This window comes from Dipodomys ordii, unplaced genomic scaffold (genome assembly GCF_000151885.1).
Source record: "Dipodomys ordii isolate 6190 unplaced genomic scaffold, Dord_2.0 Scaffold43, whole genome shotgun sequence".
NCBI lineage: Eukaryota > Metazoa > Chordata > Mammalia > Rodentia > Heteromyidae > Dipodomys > Dipodomys ordii.
In genome coordinates, this window is record NW_012267259.1 from 4,932,957 (window position 1) to 4,957,355 (window position 24,399).

Below are 24,399 nucleotides of genomic sequence, written 5' to 3' on the forward strand. Positions count from 1 at the left end.
GCTAAGATATGGAACCAACCCAGATGATCCTCAGTAGATGAATGAATCAAGAAAGTGTGGTATATGTATAAAATGGAATTCTATATCTCTATCAGAAAGAATGACATTGCTCCATTTGTTAGGAAATGGAAAGACTTGGAAAAAATTATATTAAGTGAAGTAAGACAGGCCAAAAGAAACATAGGTCCCATGGGTTCCCTTATTTGCAATAACTAGTATAAGTCTAGGACAAGCAGAAAAGGTCAAAACTATGTACAAATGACCATATAAGATGATGCTAAGAGAAATGAACCCCAAGATAGGGACACAAGTGGTTTTATCTTTCTCGCTGTTGTTTTTTTAATGTATTTATAATGTACCATATGATTTTTTGTTTCTTTTGTATATTCTTATCCAATGGTATAACCCTTGTTTTCACTGTATTTGATTCCGGTGCCCTGCATCTTGTATACCTATTTTTCTAATTTGGGGAAGGGAAGGGACATAAAGCTGAAATAAGGATACCGGTTGACCCATTGTAACTATGAAATGTACAAGACACTATGATGAAATGAACTTTACAACTGGGGGGGAGGGGAACGGAGGAGTTGTGGAGGTGGGAGGGAAGGGATGGTAGGGGAAAACAAAGGAGGAGGTGACAATGCTAGCTAGGAAATGTACTCACTACCTTATTCATATAACTGTAACCCCTGTGTACAGTATTTTTACATTAAAACACACACACACACAAAGAAAATTCTGCAAAATAAACTTCACTGATAGGGATCATGTTAAATGCGATCCTCTGTGCTTACAAAGTGAGCTTCTTCATTATCACTCTACTGCTTGCTGCTCACGCAAATAGAGGCCATGTAAAGCAGGCTCCACTTAATCAAGTAGACTTATGAAAATTCAGTCTGATGAGCAGGTAACAGGTCCATCAATGAAAGGCCAATCCAATAGTTACCTCAAGATTAATTCTGCAACCAGTCCGAGTTGACAAAAATACAGAATCTAAATAGAGCCTGCATGTAAGAAGATGTGTGATCTCCAAATTGAAATAACAGGACCTGTTTTACCTCTATAAGTACAGGAAATAAAATACTTCCAAGGGAATTCTGATGACACCTGATACTCTCTCCACACTAAACAATATTTCAACTTTGCAAACTCATATTGTAGGATGTACACGACTAACAGCATAGGTCAAAAATTCTACCAGTTTAAAGAACTAATCCCTCCAGCTCCCCCTCACATGTGACCACTCAGAAATTCCCTTCCCTGAAATACCTGCGCTAGGAAAATGCATTTTCTGGAAGTAACATTGTTTTCATTAATAAGTGTTTCTTGTCCCATAAAAAAAAATCAATGTTCTTTATGGTGTCTGAGACGTTACACTGACTGGCAAATAAAGATAAGGTCTCAAATGTATACCCTTTGATGACTTGCCTGTGGCTCTAGACATGGAGATTCGAGCCAGTTTGGCTTCTGGTTAATTTGGTAATTTGTGCTATGCATGAGACCTTGCAGTTTTGTGTTTTGTTTTGTTTTTAAATCTTCTATCACTCCAGCAAAGCTAGGTTTGTTGTGATTGTTGGTTTCTTTACTCCCTTAGAGAATTCTAATTCTAATCATAAGGCAACTTACCTATTTTCATCATCTTCTACATTTACATTTCTCACCATCAAAACAAGTGGATATTTCAGTCTATTAAAAATGGCACTGTTTTAAAAGAAGATACTAATTTTATAAAAGTTGTCAGGTTGTATACATTCACTATTAGAACTGAATGTGTACATTCTATTACCTCAAACAACAAAACCAGAGATTATTCTCTGAGGGATTTGTTATTAGGTTGTCTTTTGGGAGGAAGTTTCTTAAAATCTTGGTGTATGCTCAGTATTTTTTAAAAGACTATTCCAGTAAGATAGCCTTGAACTCATTAATCTAAACATAAATGTGCTTAAACCTTTAAAATGAAGCTGTTAGAAATGTGCTACAACCTCAGAAAGTAAGATGACCTCTGTCCTTCTCCACCTCTTCTAAGAATCTGACATCTTAAGTCATGCGTTGACTCTGGCAGCTGAGTAAGTCTTCAGAGTAGCACACTGCTATCATCACAAGAGTGCAACATCTAGTCTCATGACGAAAGACTCAATAAGCTTTCTGAATTTAAAGATTTTTAAGTCATAGAACCAGAAGGGAACTAATTGGTTAGAGGGAGAACCAGTAGAAATGAGAAGGGAGACAGAGAGGTTGATGGTGGGGTAAATATAATCAAAGCACACTGAATGTGTATATAAAAATACAATAGTGAAGACCATCATTGCACAATTTGAGTTAATAAAAAATAAAATCTCGGAAGAGGCGCTGTGGCTCAAGCGGTAGAGTGCTCGCCTTGAACTGAAGAGCTCAGGGACAACGTCCAGGCCCAGAGTTCAAGCCCCATGACCGACAAAATAAATAAATATAATAAAATCTCTTTCATTGGTTTGATATGTAATTCCCTCAGGGCTTTAATATATTTGACACATTTTGACAAATTGGTAAAATAGAGGAAGTGAGTCCGAAATTTTCTAAAAGGATGAAATGGCTACATATTCTGTAAATGTGTGTATGTGTGTTGTTTCATACATTTTAGTCTATTATTTAATAGGAAATTTTATTCACAATACCTGCTTATTCCATTACAACTTTATATGGGCAAGAATACAATGGTAGATGTTAACAACAAACTGAGGCAAGAATCCTGGATGAGAAATGGACTCACTACCTTGCCCATGTAACTGTAACCCCTCTGTACATTATTAACATAATAAAAAAACTTATTTAAAAATAAGCATTCTGAGGTCTTATGGAAAGTAGTTTTGATTTTTATAAAACCCTCAGTTCTAGAAGTACCAATAATAATTTGTGTGTAAAAAATCACCATAATCATGATTATCCTCCTCATCCTCATCATGGTCATTAATTCACTACTTGGTTTATTTTTCCCTTTCTTTGAATCTAGTCCGGTTTGGTATGTTTCATGAGGTGAAAAGGATAGACAGTAGTAGAAGTGACTGTCCGGGATTCCTAAGCCTTCACTATGTCAAGCCGTACAACTTTGGCAGCTCCCACTCTTTCCCTCTTCCTGTCTGAGACACCATATAAAAGTCAAATATTGGTTTCTTGGCCAATAAGAGACCAGATAGGAAGGTGGGAGAGAGATACAGCCAACAGTCATTAGGTATCGTCAAACAACTTCCTGGGAATAGGAAGGACCACCAAACAAATTACACACCTGACACCAACCTAAATGTCCAACCATAAGCAAAGACATGGCTTTTGTCAGGATTTAAATACAAAAATGGACAATTGAAACACTTTTTTTCTGATTGACTCTTCCTAATCCACTCACCACATTGTTCTAGCATCCGTTTGTCAACTACTGACTCCACATAATTGTGCCTCACATTTTTCAAGACAAAGCCATAGATGCTACCTCAGAAAATGGAATGGAAGGAATGATGAATTGTCATGAAGCAGAAAGCTATATTGAAGTGTTTTGATTTTTGTCCTGGCTTGCTGGGTAGCAGGATGGGAAACAATCTGGATCTCGTTCTCTCTGATTTCCCTTTGCCTAACTATATGTATCAGAAGCAAGGGGGTGTAAGTCCTCATACCATCACTACTATAGAAATCTGAGGCCGGCTATCCTATGCTGGGGACTCTATTTGTCATGGCACTGGTCCACTGAAAGGGACATTACTTAAATGAAGAGGTTTATAATGCAGGTTGAGGAACTCTTCTAGTGAGCCACGATCCCTGGATACAGAGGATCTGATAAGTAAAGACTAGGTCATACAAGTAGAGAATATGGAGGAAAGAGATGAAGAGCACTGCTTTGGAGATCTCCCAATGACAGCACGGGTGAAAAATTTTGTCATCATTCTTGTAATTTTTTAATACATGAAATATGTTCTTTCCTCTACCTCACTCTCCCAACTGCTTTGAGAACTTTCTCTTGTCTTCTGTTTCAAAGCAGTTGGAATATGTGTTTTTCTGTGTGTGTGTGTGTGTGTGTGTGTACATGTGTGTGTACAGGTGTGTTTGTGTATTTTATTTACTTTCATATAATTTTGTTATCTTTAGTTGTACAAAGGAGTTGTCATTCAACAAATCATTTTATGAATACAATGCATCTTGATCAATGTCACCCCATTCTATATTTTCATCTACCTCTCTCCACCTGCCCCTTCCCTCACTTTTCTTAATTTTGTAGAATATACATTGAATTTCTGACTGCATTCTTCCCATTTCTCCACTCTATTTGTCTACTCCCCTTCTTTTGATCCCACTCCACCTTTTAAGTACCTGTTACTTTGTGTTTATTTTGTTGAGCTGTGATTTAGCCTTTCTATGGAATTACACTGAGCTCTCATTGAATCTACCCTACTTTATCATGTTTGGTATCATCTGAATTTCTTATGTAAGTGTAGTTTGTTATTTTTCTTCCAAGCAATAGCAACTCATCTTGTAAAAGGTCTAAATATATCAGCCAACACAAAGTTGATTAGATAAAAACCAAAAAAAAAAAAAGTTCTCCACAAGATAGCTATTTTAAGTGTAAAGACTTGGGAGGATAGATACACACACACACACACACACATACACACACACACACATGTATATGTGTGTGTGTATTAATGGAACCATTGTAAAATTCTCATATGTGTAGGCTAAAAGTAGAAAGATAGAGAAGGCATACTAAATAAATTTGAGTAAAATAAATAAGGCTTGACTATTAATATTAAACAAAGATGATTATACAAAAAGGAAAATTACTGGAACAAAGACAGGTATTACATAATAAGGGGTGCATTTGCCAGTAGAGTAAAGCAGTATTAGGTGCTCTGAAATATGGGAAAGGCTTTGAAATTACAGCACTGAGTAGAGAAATAAAGCCATTATCACAGCAGATTTCTACACACTCTTAAAATTATCAAGAATACAGAAAATCTACAAGCACTATCAACCATCTTCATCACACTGACATTTGTAACACACATCACATTTTTTCACAATGGAATTTTCTCATGCAATATTCACAAGGATAGAATGTGTCATGAGCCATAAAACAAATTTAAAACTCTAAAAGAATAGAAATAATGCAGAGAATGTTATTAGACTTTATAGAATTAAGCTAGAAATCAATGTCAGAAAGATATTTGGGGAATTCACAAATATATAGAAATTCATTAAGTTCATGAAATATTTATTTTCCTTGTAGGTTCTCTAAGGTAGAGTAAAATACTTGTAAAACAACACTATTTAAACATAATTGTTTAAGAATTTGTGATATTTCAGACTAATTCTGGGCTATTACTCATACTATCATTTAAATAAGAATTCAGCAATCTATAAAATTTTGAAACTACTGAAAAATTTTTCAGTAAAATGTACATTATATATGCTAGCTATTCATTTAATAATTTTTTAATAATACAAGTTATAAAAATTTTTTGTGTATATCTGTAGCCAAAACTGTATGTGACCTAAGAAGAAATAATTATCACCAATTTCATTTGCAACCAAGTCAGATCTTAATATTTCATTTAGCATCCACCAAGTCCCTATTAATTACTTATATTTTTTCAATTGTCTGTATTTTGTAATTGATTTGTGCCATTTGATACTTAATAAAATTGTATGTCTTATACATGTATCCTTCTTATACATTTATCCTTTAATATTAATAAACAAATGGTCTTCTTGAGGTTTATTTTGAATATTTAGGCTTCCACTCTATTCATCCACTCGAGGAAGCTATTTGTAGTGCTTTGTGTTACTGTCGTGACGGTGTGAGACTAGTGAAGGTCTGGTGGCCAATGTAACCTGAATTATAGATGTGTATAAGAGACTGCGTTACAACTCTGCTTCCTTGGCTAATTTTCAATCACTAGCTTGTAGTTATTAGTTATCTACTTATAAGAAAGAAAATAAAGTCAACGAGATTAATTAGTTTAGGCTTGTCACATAGCCAGGGCATCAGGTATTTTAAAAGGGATGTCTGTTAACTAAGTCTATGATTCTAACTGGCCTCAACATATGTTTAGTTTCCTTATGAACACTTAACTTTATGTGTGTGTGTGTGTGTGTGTGTGTGTGTGTGTGTAGACAGAGAGAGACACACACATACCTACATTCATATATACACACATATGTATACCTATACATATGTGTGTATGTTTGTGTTGATTATTATATAAGGCAGTTAAAATGGTGGACAAGTCCTAGAAAACATGCTTAGCAGTTACCTGCTTCAGCATACAGATGGCCTTTGGGATGTCACTTAAAGTCTCTAAGCTCAATTTTCTTCCCAGCTGTAAAATAGGGGAAATGTCAAATGCTATCATAAAAAATATGAACATAGTCCTATGTAAGGATTTGCCAAAGGCTTGTCAAACATAACTCTTGGCAGACTATAAATATGAGACAATATGAACATCTCTTCACCCTACTTGACTGAGAGAAGGGAAAGGATCGTCTAATTTACTTACCATTATATCACTACCACCAAGCTCAAAATCAGAATTGTTCATCACAGGAAACAGGCCACTTTACAAAAAAGATAAAATACAAGCCCATCCTGGAAACATTTAGATTTTTAAATAAATGGAGAGGAAGAGGAAAGCTGTTTCAAGAAGTGGCTGTCATTTGGAAAGCTAAGAAGCTGCAAACCAAAACCCATGTTTATAGGACAAATAAATAGACCAACCTTGCAGACACCAAGCAACCAGAGACTTCATAGAGGAAAGCCAAAAGGAGAGAGAGCTGGATGGGAAAAGAGGCTGGAACTGGGAAAGAGGCCTCTGGATACCAGGCAAGATTCCCTTTCTCTCATCCTTTCAGCCTTTGCATCCAAAAAACAAAAGGTGTGCATTTGCTTCTTCTTCTTTCCCTTGAGGAAAAAAAATCATAAAGCTCCAATCGATGTTTTATTTGATGCCTGTAAGCTACCCAGTGCTGCTAGAACAAGAAGATGTGAAGTCATGAAGCACAGGTTCTGGGGTCAAGGCTAATAGGCTCCATTCTGCTAATGTGGAGCCCATGAGATCCCCACAGGCCCCAATAACGTGGAGCATTAGGGCATTCTTCTCTGCCTCCTCTGAAAGATGCAGGGCTTAGGCAGCTCTGCAGGAGTTCAACTAAATCTCTTTCCTGTGACATTGAAAATGAATGAGAGGTTGTGCCAAGATTCTTAATGATACTATTATAGGTATTACTAATGATAATACTCCACTCTGTCTCAAAATTGCCCAAGAAAAAGCCTGGCTATAAGCTTTCCTTATCAGGAAATGAGACAGGGAAGGGAATTTCAAATAATGTGAACAAATTCACTCTTAGAAAATCAGAAAACTCAGAACACAATTTACTGCAAGGCTAACCATTAAGAATGGAGGGATTGGAAGAATTTGCTTGCATTTGCCTAGGCCTCGCCTGTAAACAACCAAGGAACAAGGAATGTGGAAAATCATCGCCAGGAGAGTTGCTTTTTTCCAAACATTGTGGTTTTTACATTTTGGTTAGCTGTTAGCAAATGGAGTACTGTTTTGTTTTGTTTTCAAAGGAATAATCTCTTGTACCCTCACAATCTTCTGATGAGTAGTGATTCTGTTTTATTTCCTTTTTCTGTCACTCCGAAGCTTTCCAGAGTATTTATATGTTATTTGATGATGGGAAAGCATTCCAAGAAGTTGGTTGTTAGCTGATTGTGTGGTTGTGCAAACACCCCACAGTGTGCTTACACAAATCTAAATTATGTAGACTGCTATACCCAAAGGCAATATGGAACACACTATTGGTCCTGCTACACCCCCAGAAAGCATGTTGTTGCATGAGTGCAGGAAGGAATCGCAACAATGCATGTACATTGAAACCTATCACAGAGAAAGTGGAATGAAATATTAGACTGCCAGAATTCTCAGTTTTATTATAAACTTATAAGACCTCTAACTTCTTTGTGGTCATTGTTAAGGGAAGCATTATTATGCAGTTCATGACTGTATTTCAAAATCCAGCCATTAATTCTATCCCTTGCCTTCTAGACAATTGTTTACCTTATGGGAACTGAAACATTACTGATATCTGCTACAGCCATGCCCATAAAATCTGAGTTGAGGCATCAGGTTAAAGAAAGAACTAAGATAATACATGGATAGCCAAGACTTCTAGACTCCTGACTCAGTCTTCTTTCCTCTATAAGACTTTACCTTTCATGGCATTAATAATTGAATGTGTTTCTCTCCAAAATTTTTTGTTTTTCTAGGGCACCTAGGTAAGAGGGACATGAATAACCCTCAAAAAATGAATCACTAAAAATTGTTCAAGGAGACTTTCTGGACACTTAGTGCCTCTGTAAAAAAATCATCCTCAGATCTGCCCTTCTTTATCCTAGCTACTCAGAAAGAATTCCCAAAGATCTGAACCTGCAGAGTTTTCTTCACTATAGCTTCTTCATAGAGGTTCAGAATGCATAAACATTGGTTTGTGCAACAATATTAATAACCTATATTGCCACCTATATAAGATGGATCTATAAATTCTCACCAGCCTCATTTCTATTAGTTTAAGATAAAGACAGTCTTGTATTAAAAGACTTCTTAGTCTGGTCTAGAAAACAGTCTAGACAATTATAGAGCCACATGATGGTACAGATGAAGCAGGACTTGGGCTTTATGAAAATAGGAAAACTCTCAGGCCCAGGAAGGATGACGAAAAGGCTTTAAAGATGAGGTGACACCAAAACCAAGTCAGGAAGGATGGACTGGAATTAGCTAGGAAAGAAATGAGCTGACAATCAAAAGATTAGAAGCAAAGACATGGACATATGGTAATATGTAGATATGTATCAATTATGTGGATATCATGAGGTGTTCGGGGAACTACAAATGGCTAGATTACCACTGGCATATAGATCGGGCAAAAGAAATAGATATTGGGGAGGCTAAGAAACGAGGATGCAAGTTGTCATAAATGAGAAACTGCGAAGCTCAAATTGTGTTCGGCTCAGAAGGCCCTAATATTTGCAGACCTCAAATTTAATTAAGTGGCTATTGGTTAATCAAGTTGTGGGGGGAGGAATTAAAAATCATAGACACCAAACTAAAGTACATAACATCCTACTACCATTTTATTTAGATATATCCCAAAGGAACCTGGAATTCAATGTAAACAAAACAGAACAAAACTCTGCCTCTGTCTACCTCCTCTTCTTTCCTACCTCAGTTAACCACCCTACAAACAACTAGTTTCTTATTTCCAAAACTTAAGTTCACATTTGATTTGTCAATTTTCCATATTCTACACATCCAAACCATCATGAATTCCAGCTTTCTCGTCTTTCAAAAATTCTTCAGAATCCACCCATCTTTAATTACCTTCTACACTTACAATTTATCCTGAGCTTCTAATTTTCCACCTGCATGCAAGTATTGCCTCCGAACTATGCATTACCCCATCCCTTTCCTCTTCACCATCTATGTCTAAGTACATTATCTTACTCTTTCTATCATTCTCTCCACACAAACACATAAAATAAACTAGGATATGGTTCCAGATATAACTGGCTTGAAATCCGCTTTCAAGATGTCTTTCAATGGCACATTCATTGCAAAGTTAAAGTCATTTTTCTTGTCAAATACAAAATTATTTGTTAATCTATCACTGACACCTCATTTGACTTCATTACTGTGAAAATTAATTTAATGACTGTATACAGTTTTGTATGAGGTTGCCTTTGTATCCTATTGCTCTACAAAGTAATTTGGCAATGCACCCATTAGATTGGTTTTGCCTGCACTTGGTGTAGCAATTTCTACTACTGTTTGATGGTTGTGAAGGGCAAAGGTAAGGATTATTTAATGCAGTTTCATAGCACTTCCCTATTTAGCCCTGAAGTAATATGAACCTTGTAGGTAATCAGAGTCCAAATATACTAATAGGTTTTGGAAGGTGTGAAAAGAAGCTACATCCAAGTGGTTCTAACAAATGTTGGGGATTTTTTTAGTCCTTTGAGCCATTCATAAATTGCACATCATCATCCAAGTTTCCCATCCCAGGTCAAAATATTTTCCGTGAGAATGTGACTGCTACATTTTTAAAGGTCAAATGTAAACTTGCTCACCTTGACAGTCACCCTTACAAGCTCAGAACTGCATTTTCCATAATAAATAGGAAGCTTATTTTGCTTTCTAAATCAGTCTTTTGAAAGACCTTCCTCATTTTTGTCCAAGAATAGCTCTGCCATCTTCTCACAAATAATAACAACTAGTAATTACATGAGTATTTTGATTCAAAAGAAACCTTTGTCACATTGTCTATTCATTTTGATCAATAAATCCCAATAGATGGTAAAGCTGAGATTTAAACAATGTATTTTATTCTAAGTCCTATGCCCCTTGCACTGGAGTTGCCTTATATAAAATTATATTAAGACCTTTGTTTCTAACATAATATAGAAGTAATGTGAAGGCATAAGTAATATATGAACCTGTGTCAGAGCCCTCTAGTTGAAAGTGAAATATCTAGGTTATGAAACTTTGATGTTTGAAGCAACATTTCCATCCTCCATAGCAGAAATGTCTTACAGTTTCACTATAGATGATAGATAGATAGATAGATAGATAGATAGATAGATAGATAGATAGATAGATAGATTCACTATATTTCTTATAGATTCACTATTTCAAAGCAAAGGATTGGTTAGGTTTGTCAGTTCACATTATTGTAGAAAACACTCTAGCCATCGTTAATGTAATACCAGACCAGCATAAATCATTTGATTTAGAAACAATCTTTTTTTCTGTTGAAGGTAGGGTACAGACTGGGAGGAGATTTTTTTTCCTTTCAAAATAAGAAATTGATCTGAAAAAATCTTTTTGTTTTCTTCATATTACTTTAGAGGCTGTTTCTGAATGGTTTCTAGACCTTGTGTTGATTCCAGGAGTATTTTCATTATGTTTTGAGAATTGTCTGCACCAAAGAGAGTACAGAGCAGACATACATCATTTACTGATGCCGCAGAATGTACCACAAAGGAATTAACATTTACATGACACTTTAGAGCTTACAGAAAAATGCTTTTGTTTACCAAATATTGTCTCACTGGATAATGTGAATTAAAATTTATACTTCTGTGTTCTGAGAGATGTTCATTTCTCATATATAGAGTCTTCTACAACCCAGGACTTCTAATTCTACTTCCCTCTTGTCTGTGAACACAGGAGATGTTGCTGTGTACTTGAATTCACCAGTCATTTTTGTCCTTTAACTCTTAGACATCCACAGTGTACCCTGGCAAGTCTACACCGTATACTAAGTTCATTGGTGATGTCCAAGGCACTGTGCAGTATCCTCAAATGGTGTTCATTCAGTCAGTCAAATATATATTGGGGGGCAGAGAGAGATACCATGTGGTTCTACTTTTTCAAGTTGCTTCCACTCTCTTCTCAAACTGTTGTGGCAGGATCTGGGAATTCAGCTGTGGGCAAGACCTCTACCACCTATATTTGATAACGTATCCTAGAAAAATAGGCAACATTAAATAAAGCAAGTCTAGGGGCTGAGGCATAAATTTATGCAAATCATATATATTGCAGCTCTTCTTTGGTGCCTCTCCCAAAAGAATAATTTCTCTCAATGCAATAGTATCTGCAAGAGCACATTACAAACATCAAAGTGCTTGTAATGGTCACTGCTAGGACTAGTTGAAAGTCCAGATATAATTGTAGTGGTTAATGACTTCATTTTGACAGTCATGTTTAAACAACCAAGTATGGCTTCCTGTAGTTCTGTGTTAAGGATTTTGAGATTCCACCCAGGCTCCAAGGGCAAATATAGGTGACATTCATTTTGTGAATGGTGAGCAACCACCTGAATGGCAGATGCTGGTCGGATCTGCCATCAATAGGAAGGTTCAAAGTTTAGTTCATGTTTTACCACAAAAATTGCAATAATGACTTAAAGCCCTACCACATCTTCCAAGGGTTTAATCACCTCCTCCTATCATCCTGTGACTTGGGATTTAACAACCAATAAAAGAATAAAAATTTTGGTCAACTACAATTTAAAACAAAATGTCTGGCACCAGTGGCTCACACCTGAAATCTTAGCTACTCAGGAGATTGAGATCTGAGGATCACAGTTCAAAGCCAGCCCAGGCAGGAAAGTCTGTGAGACTCTTATCTCCAATAAACCACTCAGAAAACTGGAAGTGGTGCTGTGGTAGAGCGCTAGCTTTGAGCTAAAGCGCTGAGGGACAGCGCCCAGGCCTAGAGTTCAAGCCCCATGACCAAAAAAAAAAAAGTCAATGAATTTTCAAATAAAAACAAACGTTTAGATGAACTTAACCTCACAAGTGCCTTCTTCCATACCTTTTCCTTACATTTTGAACATCTGATCTGCATATTAGTGTCTAGGTGAAATGAGGGTGATCATCTCAGCCTTGTAACCTCTCCCCATTCTCAAGTTTCAAGCCCCCCACTAAATTTGACTCAGATTAAACCATCCAACTCATAATGTCCCTAGACTAAAGAAGTGAGTTCTTGTTTTCTCAAGATATAAATTTATGTCAACAGCACCCACTAGAAATAGTGGGTACAATACAGAGGCTGTCCCAATTCTTCAAACTCACCATTCTTATTGACAACACACTTATGGGGCAAATTAGACGAACCTCTGAACACTACCAACTTCACCCCAGAGTTATCATCTGCCTCTGTCAGGTTGTACTTCAAGATATTAATTTACTACAGAGAGATTAAGTCACTCCTATTACTCCTCTTTGCTGTCCAAAAAACCTTTGATAACGTTTGTGTACAGATTTTAGGTGGTATTCCTAGAGTTGGGTATTAAGTTGTGTAACAACTTCTCCATCATTATTTCAAATGTTTAATTTTTTTCTTACAAAATGATCTTTATTAAGACGTATTTTCTTCCAGTGTGACTTGGTCCAAGGCATTTCTCTAGGAGCAAAGTCACCTGTCTCTTCCTTTCCCTGATTATTGAAATTCTTTGCTAGCAGAGATCATTGAAATGACCGTCACCTCAAACATCACCTATAGTCTGTTGAACATTACTTTAGACCTGGATTTCAATAAAAGGAGATGGAGGAACATGAACTGATTTCAGGTTAAAAACTAAACGTTCAGGAGGCGATGCCTGAGTAGATCAAAAGGAGCCACTCAATTCAATCTAATTTAAAATGAATGTACATCCTGCGTTGTCATACTCTGGCCTTATAATTTAAAATGAATGTACATCCTGCATTGTCATACTCTGGCCTTATATTTTGAGACAATGAATAAAATTTCAATTTCTGTGCAAATCCAATATGAATATGTATGAATACCAAATTTGTCAACTTTCATGTATGGAGTCAGAAATAGGTATCTTCCTATACACTGAGATCAATGGGATACTCATTTTCAATCCCAGATTAAGCATTTTATCTTTCTCATCAGTCAAACAAATTTTTTATACAAATAGATGGGTGCTCATTCACTAATGATGAGGTCCAATGTTAGCAGAACATATGTCACACTGTATTTAATACAGTTGACCTGTTCACATTATAGTTTAGTAGAGTCTAACTAAGATGTACTCAGAATATCACATGGATAAAGCATCTAACAGAAGTTAATTTTATAATAAAGTGTTGAAAATCTCCTAAAATTCATTGCAATACCTATCCCAAACTGCTATCACACATTATTCCATGGAGTGTCTGGTCTCTCCCCTTCATGATTGCTAGACTACCTGGAAGCTGCCTGTGTGTGCTCTGCAGCTGACCAGCATCCTGAGAAGATTCCAGTACATATCACCTACCTTGGCAAAGATTGTGAGTCGGGGAGCAACACGACTCACACCATCAAAAAGTAAAGAAATAAAAATCAAAAATAAATTTCCATGAAACCAAGAGAACTCTCAAAAACTAACAGAATATAAAGTTGCAAATGATGTATCTCAAGGAATATACAGTGAGATAGAGAGATATATTCAGCATATATGAAACTATTGGGGGGGTGAGCAAATATAATCACGTGTAGCCAGAAACTTTACAAAGACAAGAGACATAGAAAGCTAAAGATCCAAGTTTTCATGGAGACGGGAGAAAAACATGAAACAAGGAAAAATAATTAAGATTTGAATAAGTAGGTTTGAAATAGTAGAAAAGAGACCATTGTACCATTTAGCTAGGCAAAGTTATTATCCTTTCCCCATTGTTTTTTATTGCTAGTAAGACAGCAAAGACTTTTAAAATTCTCATATTTTCTCTGATCTAATGGCTCAGAGATGATCAACACCATATCATAATTCAATTGGCATTAATTTTTCTGCTGTGATGTCACCTACTGCACACGGCTGGTTTTCCCTTCCGTTGACAGTATCTTCACTCCATAGATGTAGAGTATATATAATTATTTTATAGTCTCCTTGATTGTCAAGGTCAGACTTGTCACTGACTCTGAGACAAAACATTCTACTTTATGATTTTCTTTTCTTCATGATTCTACTACATACTTACCTCATGTCACCAAATATAACAAGGAAGTGATAGTTGTCACTCTGTGGCCTTTGCATTCCAATCTACCTCTCATTGCTTATTTGTAATATGAAAGTGTTTCTCCCTTGGCAGTTTGCATGATGTTAACCTTTGTCAGCAGAGGACACAGGAGGGAAAGTCCCTGGGCAAGAAAGGTGCCCTTTTGGTTCAGCCATGCTTTAATTTTTTGCTCCTGCTGTGCTAGGTTGGTACTCCAATTACCCAGCAAAGGCTTTCCCTGCGAGTTCATCAACACTCCTGAAGGCAGTTAGGCAAGTGAATTCACAGGTATGTATCCCCTACAAACTTTCACAAAGTGAGTTGTGTAATGTGCCCCAGCTAGTTACAGGCTTCGTCCTGGTGATCACTTTCCTACTGAGGATTTCACAGCCTAGCAATCTTGGCTCCATGACTTTAAAGAAGCCTTTACCTGAGATACTAAAAAAAAACAAAAAACAAAAAAACTGCTCTGCCTTCCAAGTAGCTCTAATCCTCCCCAGTTTAAGATCAGTTTAAGTGGGTAAAAGGGAACCAATGCTTAAAACCTGATAGACATGTCCGCTTTCTCCACGAAGTCAAAAGTGTATCTAGGGTGAGGTGGGAAAGAATGGTCGACTGACTGGGAAAAATAAACTGTTATATGCATATCTGTCGACGTGTTTCTGTTGATCTTAAACCGATCTTAATGGTCAGTTTCTCCTACTTCTGTTCTAGCAGATCAACATTATTAGCAGAGATAGAAATGCCTCTGTACCTGATCCTAAAAATAAATCATCCAAGTTAATTCAAAGACAACCTGCAAGTACAGTGCCTTCACTTCTAGTAAGTACCCAGATTCTTCCAAACAGCCAGATATTTAATTCTGAAGAAAAACACATTTCTGACAGTTGATTTAATGTTTCATTTTTTTATCCAGATGTTTTAGCATCTGGTACACACTTTTTACTGATTTCAATCTGATAGAGGTTGACATTTTGTACACAACATTGTCTTGCTATTGTGAGGCAAAATAATGTGAAAATAAGAGGAAGCACAATAGTTTTCATTTCCGACTCAAAAAATATAAGCAGAATTTGTGGCCACAAAGAGAAAGGAAGGAAGAACCTAGTGACTTAATTCTGAGAATTTAGACTTTGATTTTCAATTAATTTAGCATACTTTCCATTTAGATTTAAGTTTCTCCTGACATTGGTAGATTAGAATATATAGTTTTTAAACTCCAATTGGTGAACTTTAAGAGGCATATCTAGATATTAAGTTACTTTAATAATATAGTTTCTTTCTTGCTTGTGACTTGTAAAATAGCATAAAATACTTTATGAAGTTTCTAAAAATAGAATTATGCTTTAATCTCGGGGACCTTTCTTGAATTGATTTGAATTGAACTGAGTTACTCCTGTATTACTTTGTGTCTTTTTAGCAACTTTTTTCATTTCCTGAATGTAGATTTGTACTTTGTACTTTGACTTCCTTTTTTGTTGTTGTTGGTCATGGGGGCCTTAGTGCTGTCCTTGAGCTCTTCAGCTCAAGGCTAGCATACTGCCACGTTGCCACTTTGAGCCACAGCACCACTTTTTGGTGAATGGTCTCATAAATTTATGGAGATAGTCTTCACCCACTGCTTTCTGCACCAAGAGAATTCTCTGAATTGTCATATGAAGAGTATACTCTTATGATCTCTAGCACTTAACAATTATGCTGCAATCATAAACACAGAACAGAAAAGAACAAAAAACTAATACTGGAGCGTCTTACCACACCTGCTAAGCAAAATTAAATGACGGCAGGTGACTTCCCCAAGTCCCCTAGAAAGCTGTGCAGAACTGGGCGCAGATCACTGCAACCTGCTGCTCTTTGCAACAATTGTGCTTTGGCTGTCTTTAGCTTTGAGTAATCTGTCTCTATTCTTTCAGTAATCTAATCATTCAAAGATTTCTTCCTCACCAAGTAGGTCTAATCTTTCCCAAATATTGACTATTTAAAAGAAATGTGCTGGGCACCCACCAGTGGCTCACGCCTGTAATCCTAGCTACTCAGGATCACAGTTCAAAGCCAGCCCGGGCAAGAAAATCCATGAGATTCTTACCTCCAATAAGCCGCCAGAAAACCAGAAGTGGCACTGTGGCTCAAGTGGTAGAGTTCTAGCTTTGAGCTTTGAGCTGAGGGACAATGCCCAGGCCCAGAGTTCAAACCCCAGGACCAACCCCCCCAAAAAAAATTGCTGTCACCAACAAATTAGGTGGGCTAATATTTGTAAGATGATTAGGAGAAAGGATGAAATGTGGTCAGTGACTTCTGACGGCAAAGGAATCTGAGCAAGGAAAAAGATATGAGTGAAGTTGGGAAAGCCCCAGGTAGGCCATCATGTCCTGACCAGTCTGTTCACTGATGTGGAAATCTCAGTAGTAACGTCTCTTTTGAGATAGCTAGTCCATCCCACTTTCAGAAGTACTTTCTTCTGGGCAGGGAATTTGCAAGCCACTGGAATAGGGCAGGTCACTAGGCAGTGCTACATGACTGATTGTCAGTACACCCTTGAGCAACTGAGAAATGATCTATTATCTATCTACAAATATAGCAAAAATAAGGGGATAGAATGAGGAAGGTCATTTCCTCAACACATTTTCCCCCCACAGGTAGCTTTAGGGAGACCCTCCTCTCCCCCAGCCTCTGCCCACAGCACTCCACTATTTCATCTTCCCCAAAACAAAGAGATCCTACAGTGTAGGGTAAGAGTAAAGACGTTAAAGAATAAAACAATTGGAATACAAACAGGAAGCAAGCAGACATAATATTGTCATGAGATGTTAGTGGAATTTTTACATTTGCTTAATTCACTCCCATGAACTAAAGTAGATTTGCTGGCATATCCCAATTTTCATGATGGATGCTCTTTGAGTTCTTCCTTTTGTCCTAGCTCCTTACATACTAAATTTTACATTAAAAATTACTTACTGGCAACAGGATTATATGCTAACCATATACAATATAAATAAAACAATTGAGAGTTTCAAGCAGAATTTTGGCTGAATGTAATTTGTATGTCCTCTGCCTTCGACATCATGAAAGGCATCTCTGTTTGGAGTCAGGGCTGGACACATGAAGTAATAACACAGAAACCCTAGTGTCAGGGTTGGGTCATTTACATTTGGCATGTAAAGTTGATGAGCTAATGACCTGCCTTGAGCAAGAAAATGACAGGGGAGAATGTTTTAAGAACATTAACCTTGTGATGTTGGAAGAGATGTTTTGAAGAACGAAAGTGTGGGTAGACTGCAAGAAAGAATAGCCTTTATGTGGCTTTGGAATAAAATAAAAAGAACCTACATCAAGACAGTTGTAAAAATGTAAAGAAAGCAAAAGGCAATACAAGGAAGTCTCTAGTGGAATAATGAAAGGCAACTATGTATGTAATAGAGCTATGGAAAGCAAAGACTTATAGTTGAATTCTAATTTCCGCTGCCATCTAGCTGTGTAATCAAAAAACATTTACTTGCAACTTCTCTGTAAGGATTATTTGATGTTTAAGTTGACTGGACCTTAGATTGCATAGCTATTTGGTGGAATATTGTTCTAGATGGGAATCCTAGAGGGTCTTGAAGAGATTAACATTTGAACAAGTAGACGGAAGGTAACAGATCATCCTCCCCAAGGCAATTCTCATCCCATCAACAGAAGCCCTGAAAAGGAAGAGGTGGAGGGGGAAGCCCTGTAAAGAGGAACTCCTCCATCTGACAGTCTAGTGATGAACTTTGGTCTTTTAACTGAAAGACAAGCTCTTGGGCATTGAGCCTGCCATCTTTCTGACTGGCATTTGTCCCATCGGCTTTCTCTGTTTGGAGGCCTTTGGTCACAGATTGAAACTGCATCTCTTTTCTCCTAAACCTCTGGTTTAGCCGATTGCAGTTATTAGGAATGTTTAGTCTCTATCATCATGCGAGAAAATCAATAAAGCTTCCTTTCAATAAAACTCCCTCTATATATACAACCTACTATTTCTGTTTCTCTAGAGAACTCTAACACATTCCCTGACCTTTGATTTTTTTTAACTTTTATTATAAACGTGATACACAGGCTGACTCAACTTCAGGTGGGGGGGGGGAGTGGTAGTTGTGGAGGTGAGAGAGAAGGGATGGTAGGGAGAAAACAAAGGAGGAGGCAACAATGAACAATAGGAAATGCATTCATTACATTGCTCATGTAACTGTTACTCCACTGTACAGCATTTTTACAATAAAAAACATACTATATATATATATATATATATATTGTCAGTCATAGGGCTTGAACTCTGTCCCTCAGCTCTTCAGCTTAAGGTTAGCGCTCTACCATTTGAGCCACAGTGCCACTTCTGGCCTTTTCTGTTTATGTGGTACTATGGAATCAAACCCAGAGCCTCATGCATGCAAGGCAAGCACTCTACCACTGAGCCACCTTTCCAGCCCATGTTCCACTATATTTTAGATCTACTTTCCACACATGAGAGAAAACATGCCCATTTATCCCTCTCCGTTTGGCTTATCTCACTTAACATGATTTGTTCTAGGTCCATCCATTTCCCTGAAAATGATATAATCATATTCTTTCTCCTGGCTGTGTAAAACTGCACCACATTTTTTGATCCACTCATCTATTTTAGAGCTGGGCTTTGATTTTTACATGTGTATATTGGATTCAATAAATGAATGCATGGCTTCTCGAAAATTGACTTGGTGTTGACTACAATCTCAGTTCCAATCATATGCTTGTGAAATCACTGAAGCCTTTTATGTGTTTTGAAGAGCACCAGCTTTTCTCTACTACATTCCCTTATGGAGACTGCAGAAACGTTTCCTGTTTCTCTCTCTTGGTGTGAGGGAGACGTAGCATATTATTTCATATCCTCCTTTCTTTTCCAATTCCCCATTCTTCCCAGTCATCCCCTCTCTTTGTTAAAACTGAAGACTCCTAGTAATACCTCCTGTATTACAAACAAGAGGAGTTTCATCATTCTTACCTTCCCAGGACATAGTGAGAAGGATCTATCAACCCTGTCCCCAGTTCTGAGCTGGACTGTAGATTCAGGCTTCCATTCTAGGGTAATCAACTATTCAACCCATTCTCTTCAGCAGCATTACCCCCGCTTCTCGCAGGCTCCTCATCAAGTCAAGGTGGGAAAAAGTACCTTCATCCTTACTCTTCTCATAACTGGCACAAGTTTTAGGACTTGATTCCTTTGGGCATGGTTTTGATACTCAAAACCAAGCTAGAGAAAAATGTAAAATTTGACTACCTTAACCTGTTTTCCTTGTATCAATCAGAAGCGTCACCATGTAGGACTATTGTCTTTGTCATACAATATAAAAGTTGAAAATGTCTTTGCTTCTTATATTTTGTACTTTCTGTGATCATATTTGGTCAGACAGAGGCCTTTCCTCTTATACGGGCAGAGATGGGATAAAATAAAGTACAGAAAAAACATAAATTCCTAGCAAAATTTTGCTCTGACACAAATGGAAGACATAATATTGATGTTCAGTGTCTCCCATTCACCCTCTACCTTGTTTGTCAAGAGGCATAGTCTCTCAGGATCTTTCCTTCTATCAAATCAAGGACTGGGGTTACAAATAAAACTTAAGTCTGGATACTAGAATTTCCAACTAAAAGTCCTATTTTAGACCAAAAGATTCCTAGATTTCTAAAAGTGACACAACAAGTGTTTCACTACAGGTACTTTAACTATAAATTAAGAGACATTTTATAACTCTGGTCCAAACTGATTGTTTCAAATATTAATTTCAAGTAGCATAAGAAGAATGCAAGTTGCATATGTTATAAATAGATATGTTTGAAAGTGTAATAAATAACAATGAAATTGACTTCTAATTAAGGGGTTTAAAACTAAAGTGCAATTGTGACTCATGTATCATTTATTGAAAAGATTGCACACAAGCATGGGATGTACAGGATGACAATTGTATCTAAAGCAGCCAGTGAGCTGTAGGCATGCCATGTCTAGGAATGTTTCAAAAATCTACAGATTATAATATTATACAGTAGTATAACTATAGTGATATGTTGGAGAAATGGTCTGGAATCAAATAAGGTTTGAAAAAATAAAGCAGAGAGCAAAAACCTAAAAAAGAACAGTGTGGAATCATCTAAGCTAAGTCACAGAAATAATGATCCAAGCAGACTGCAATAAATGTAGATAGGCTGCAAATGTTGCCCTCTTTCCATATCTAAGAACTAAGTAACAACAACAATTAGTACAAACAGAAATAGTATAGGATCCACACGTACTAATTATTTTGATGCCAACTATAGTATTTCCCAAGCAATATCCAAAACAAAATTAAAAGAACATTTAAGTAAGAGGCCACTTAAGACAAACTGTTTGAGTATTTTAATTTGAAACCACTGAGAAAAACTTGAATAAGGGACATTAGGTTCTGCCAATGGGGTAATTGAGGAAAAAATATAACTATTTTTTAAGTTGTAAATGATCACCTTCAAAAGCTAGGAGATTCGGATTTGATGAATCATAATTTAGAGAGGTTTTGTTCTCTCAGATAATAAGATTAGGATATAGGCTTGGCTAATAACATGCTATGGATTTCCATCACAGCAACAAAATACATGAGAAGATCAATTTAACAGAGAATATTTATGATGACTTCCTTACAGAGGTTTCAGATCATGGCCAATTTGTTTCCGTTGATTTTGGCCAGAGAATGCACAGTAAACATTCCTTCTGGCTTACTTTTTTACAGCCAGAAAGCAAAGAAAGAGATAGAAAGCATTTTTAGTAAGGTCCTTCCCCCACCGAAGCTCATGAAGATAGGAATCCATGGACTGATGCATCTATTCATGAGGTCAGAGCACTTACCATCCATTCACTCCTCAACCCCCCCACCACCAAGGCCTCACCTCTTAGCAGTGCTAAAGCCTTCAACACAGGAGCTCTGGGGATAAAAACTGTAACAATGGACAATTAGGCAAAAACGAAGACTTCTTGAATGCATGGAGAAAGGCAATCAATTAAAAAAATGACATTTACATTTTGGCAAAATAATTCTTTTGCAGCTACCTGGACTACAATAAAAAAAAATTACATTCATTCTGACAGTCTGAAGAAATCAAAGAAGTCATCTTTAAGCATCAACTAATCAACCCAAATCCAGAAGAGTCTCGCCTTGTCAGAAATCACAATCATGACTACCATAAACATGAGAGCTATTGCTTCCAAAAGTTGACAGATTTTGTTTCTTAAATATACTGGAGTATCCCATAACATTAAAATAATAATACAATAGCCATCTTATTCTCTATTATTATTATAATTTAGTATGGCACATCACCAAATTTCAATTTAATTTATTTTGCTTGTGTCAGATGGCCAATAGCCAACATCTATCTTATTCTTTTCAAATCTGATATTATTCTCCTATTAGTCTCTATTTGGAGATTACATTAATCAATTAGCTTATTCAGCGTTGGTTGTTACCCATGTATCATAAAACACTACTGGTTAATGTTGAGAACGGATCTCAATTCAAGCTTTGAAATGGCCTGCTGAAATGCTAATTACATTATCAAGGGATACTGCCAAGTTGTTGAAATAAAATTAATCTTACACTGTGAGATTAATACATACAGATTAGTGATGTACTTCAGGGGTAGAACACTTGCCAGGCCTGGCTGAAGCCCTGGATTTAATCCCCACACCTCTTGACTGAAAAAAAAAAAAAAGCAAAATAATAAACCTCTTGAGTACACTAGTTTTAGGCTTAATATTGCAATGTAGAAGATAAAAGATGTATTCATAAAATGGATGAATGAATGAGAAGGCAGCAAGGTCACAAGTCAATAAAGCATCACAACTCTATGACAATGTATTTATTTCTTAAGGAAATTTTTAAAATAAAACTTCTATCACAAAGGAAATATTTAAAATATGTTGAAGGTTAGTTTTTGTTTATCCATAAACTGAGTTTCATAGAACTCTGATACCAAGAAACACAATTGTATTTTTATCTTAGTTTATTTTTTGAGCCTCCATACTGATTTCCATAGTGGTTGCACCAGTTACCACGTTAAACATCACCACAAGCAATGTATAAAGTTTCTTTTTTCCCATATCCTCACTGTCATTCATTAATGTTTATTTTCTTGGTGACAGTCATTCTGACTTGGGTCAAGTGGAATATTAATGTAGTTTTAATTTGCATTTCCTTTATGGCTATGATGTTGAACATTTCTTCATGTATTTATTAGCAACATGTATTTTTTCTTCTGAGAACTGTTTGTTCAATTCATCTATTAGCTGGATTATTTGTTCTTTCAGTGTTTAATTTTTTAGGCTTTCTAAATATTCTGTATAATAATCTCTTATTCATTAAATAGCTGACAATTCTATGTGTTGCCTCTTCATTCTACTAATTATGTTTTAATGTGCAAATTTTTTAATTGGTGTAGCCCCATTTATCCATTTTTGCTCTTATTTCCTGAGTGACTGGAGTCTTATTTAGAAATCATTACCTATGCCTATATTGGCATTGACATCAGGGTCTGGTTTTATGCCAGCACCATTCTGTCTTTGTTTCTATGATGGTAAGCATAATTTAAACTGATATTGTGATACTTTCAGTATTGCTCTTTTTGCCCAGGGTTGCTTTGTTACCTATGGCTCCACCATACCATTTTTGAGCAAATGCAAAAGAAAGTAAGTCAATATTTAAGAAAGATACTGGTAAATCCATGTTGGCTGCAGCTCTGTTCACTATCAGCAAATTGTAGAATCAGCCAAGGTGCCATCAATGAATGGAGAGCAAAGATCTGTGTAAACCAAGTGGCACACACAGACACACAGGATGGGCACTGCTTCCTACAGGAGAAGAAACTTGGACATAACAAAAACATCTTCAGAAAGCCAAGATGGTATCAGACTATGGAGGGTCAAGAAAACCTCACTTAGGCATGAGACAATGACAGAGTGAAATAGTTTTAGACTGATAAGGGAGGAAATAGCATGGTAAATGCCTTGCTAAAGAAACTAAAAACTAAAACTACCTATCCTATTCTTATAGAGAGATTTATTAAAGTCCTGAATTCAACTCTTGATCTAGTCAAGTATCATTGTGCAAGCTAGATGAAATTGTCACATTGCCAAGGCCTGACACTGTCCTTTGGGTCAGCCGTGTGGAAGCCTGTTTCAGTAAGATAATATTACTGAAAGTCATTCTTGGAACACATGCTTTGAATTATAGGAAATCACTAGCAGCAGATCTGAGTGTAACACTAACATAGACAAGTTCCTGATGTGGCTGCCCCCATACACATTGGTGCAAATCCAGGCTCTCTGCCCATTCCAAATTCCTTTTTTTTTCTTTTTTTGTCCGTCATGAGGCCGGAACTCTATGCCTGGGTTCTGCCCCTCAGCTCTTCAGCTCAAGGCGAGCATTCTACCACTTGAGCCACAGCGCCACTTCCGGTTTTCTAGTGGTTTATTGGAGATAAGCGTCTCACGGATGTTCCTGCCTGGGCTGGCTTTGAACCGTGATCCTCAGATCTCAGCCTCCTGAGTGGCTAGGATTACAGGCATGAACCACCAGCGCCCAGCTCCATTCCAAATTTCTAACTGTGGTAATTCCATCAGGGGTCACTCCCCTCTGCTTCCACACAAGCACGGCATGTTAAGAAGCAGCACATCTCGTGTAATTGTGTAAAACAAACGTGGAGCACCTATACTAATTTTCAAATCTTGACCAGAAAAGGGAGAAATGATAGCTTAAAGGATAGAACTCCATCTATATTTTTTCTCCTCATTTAGACATCTATGTTTTATGCCCCCA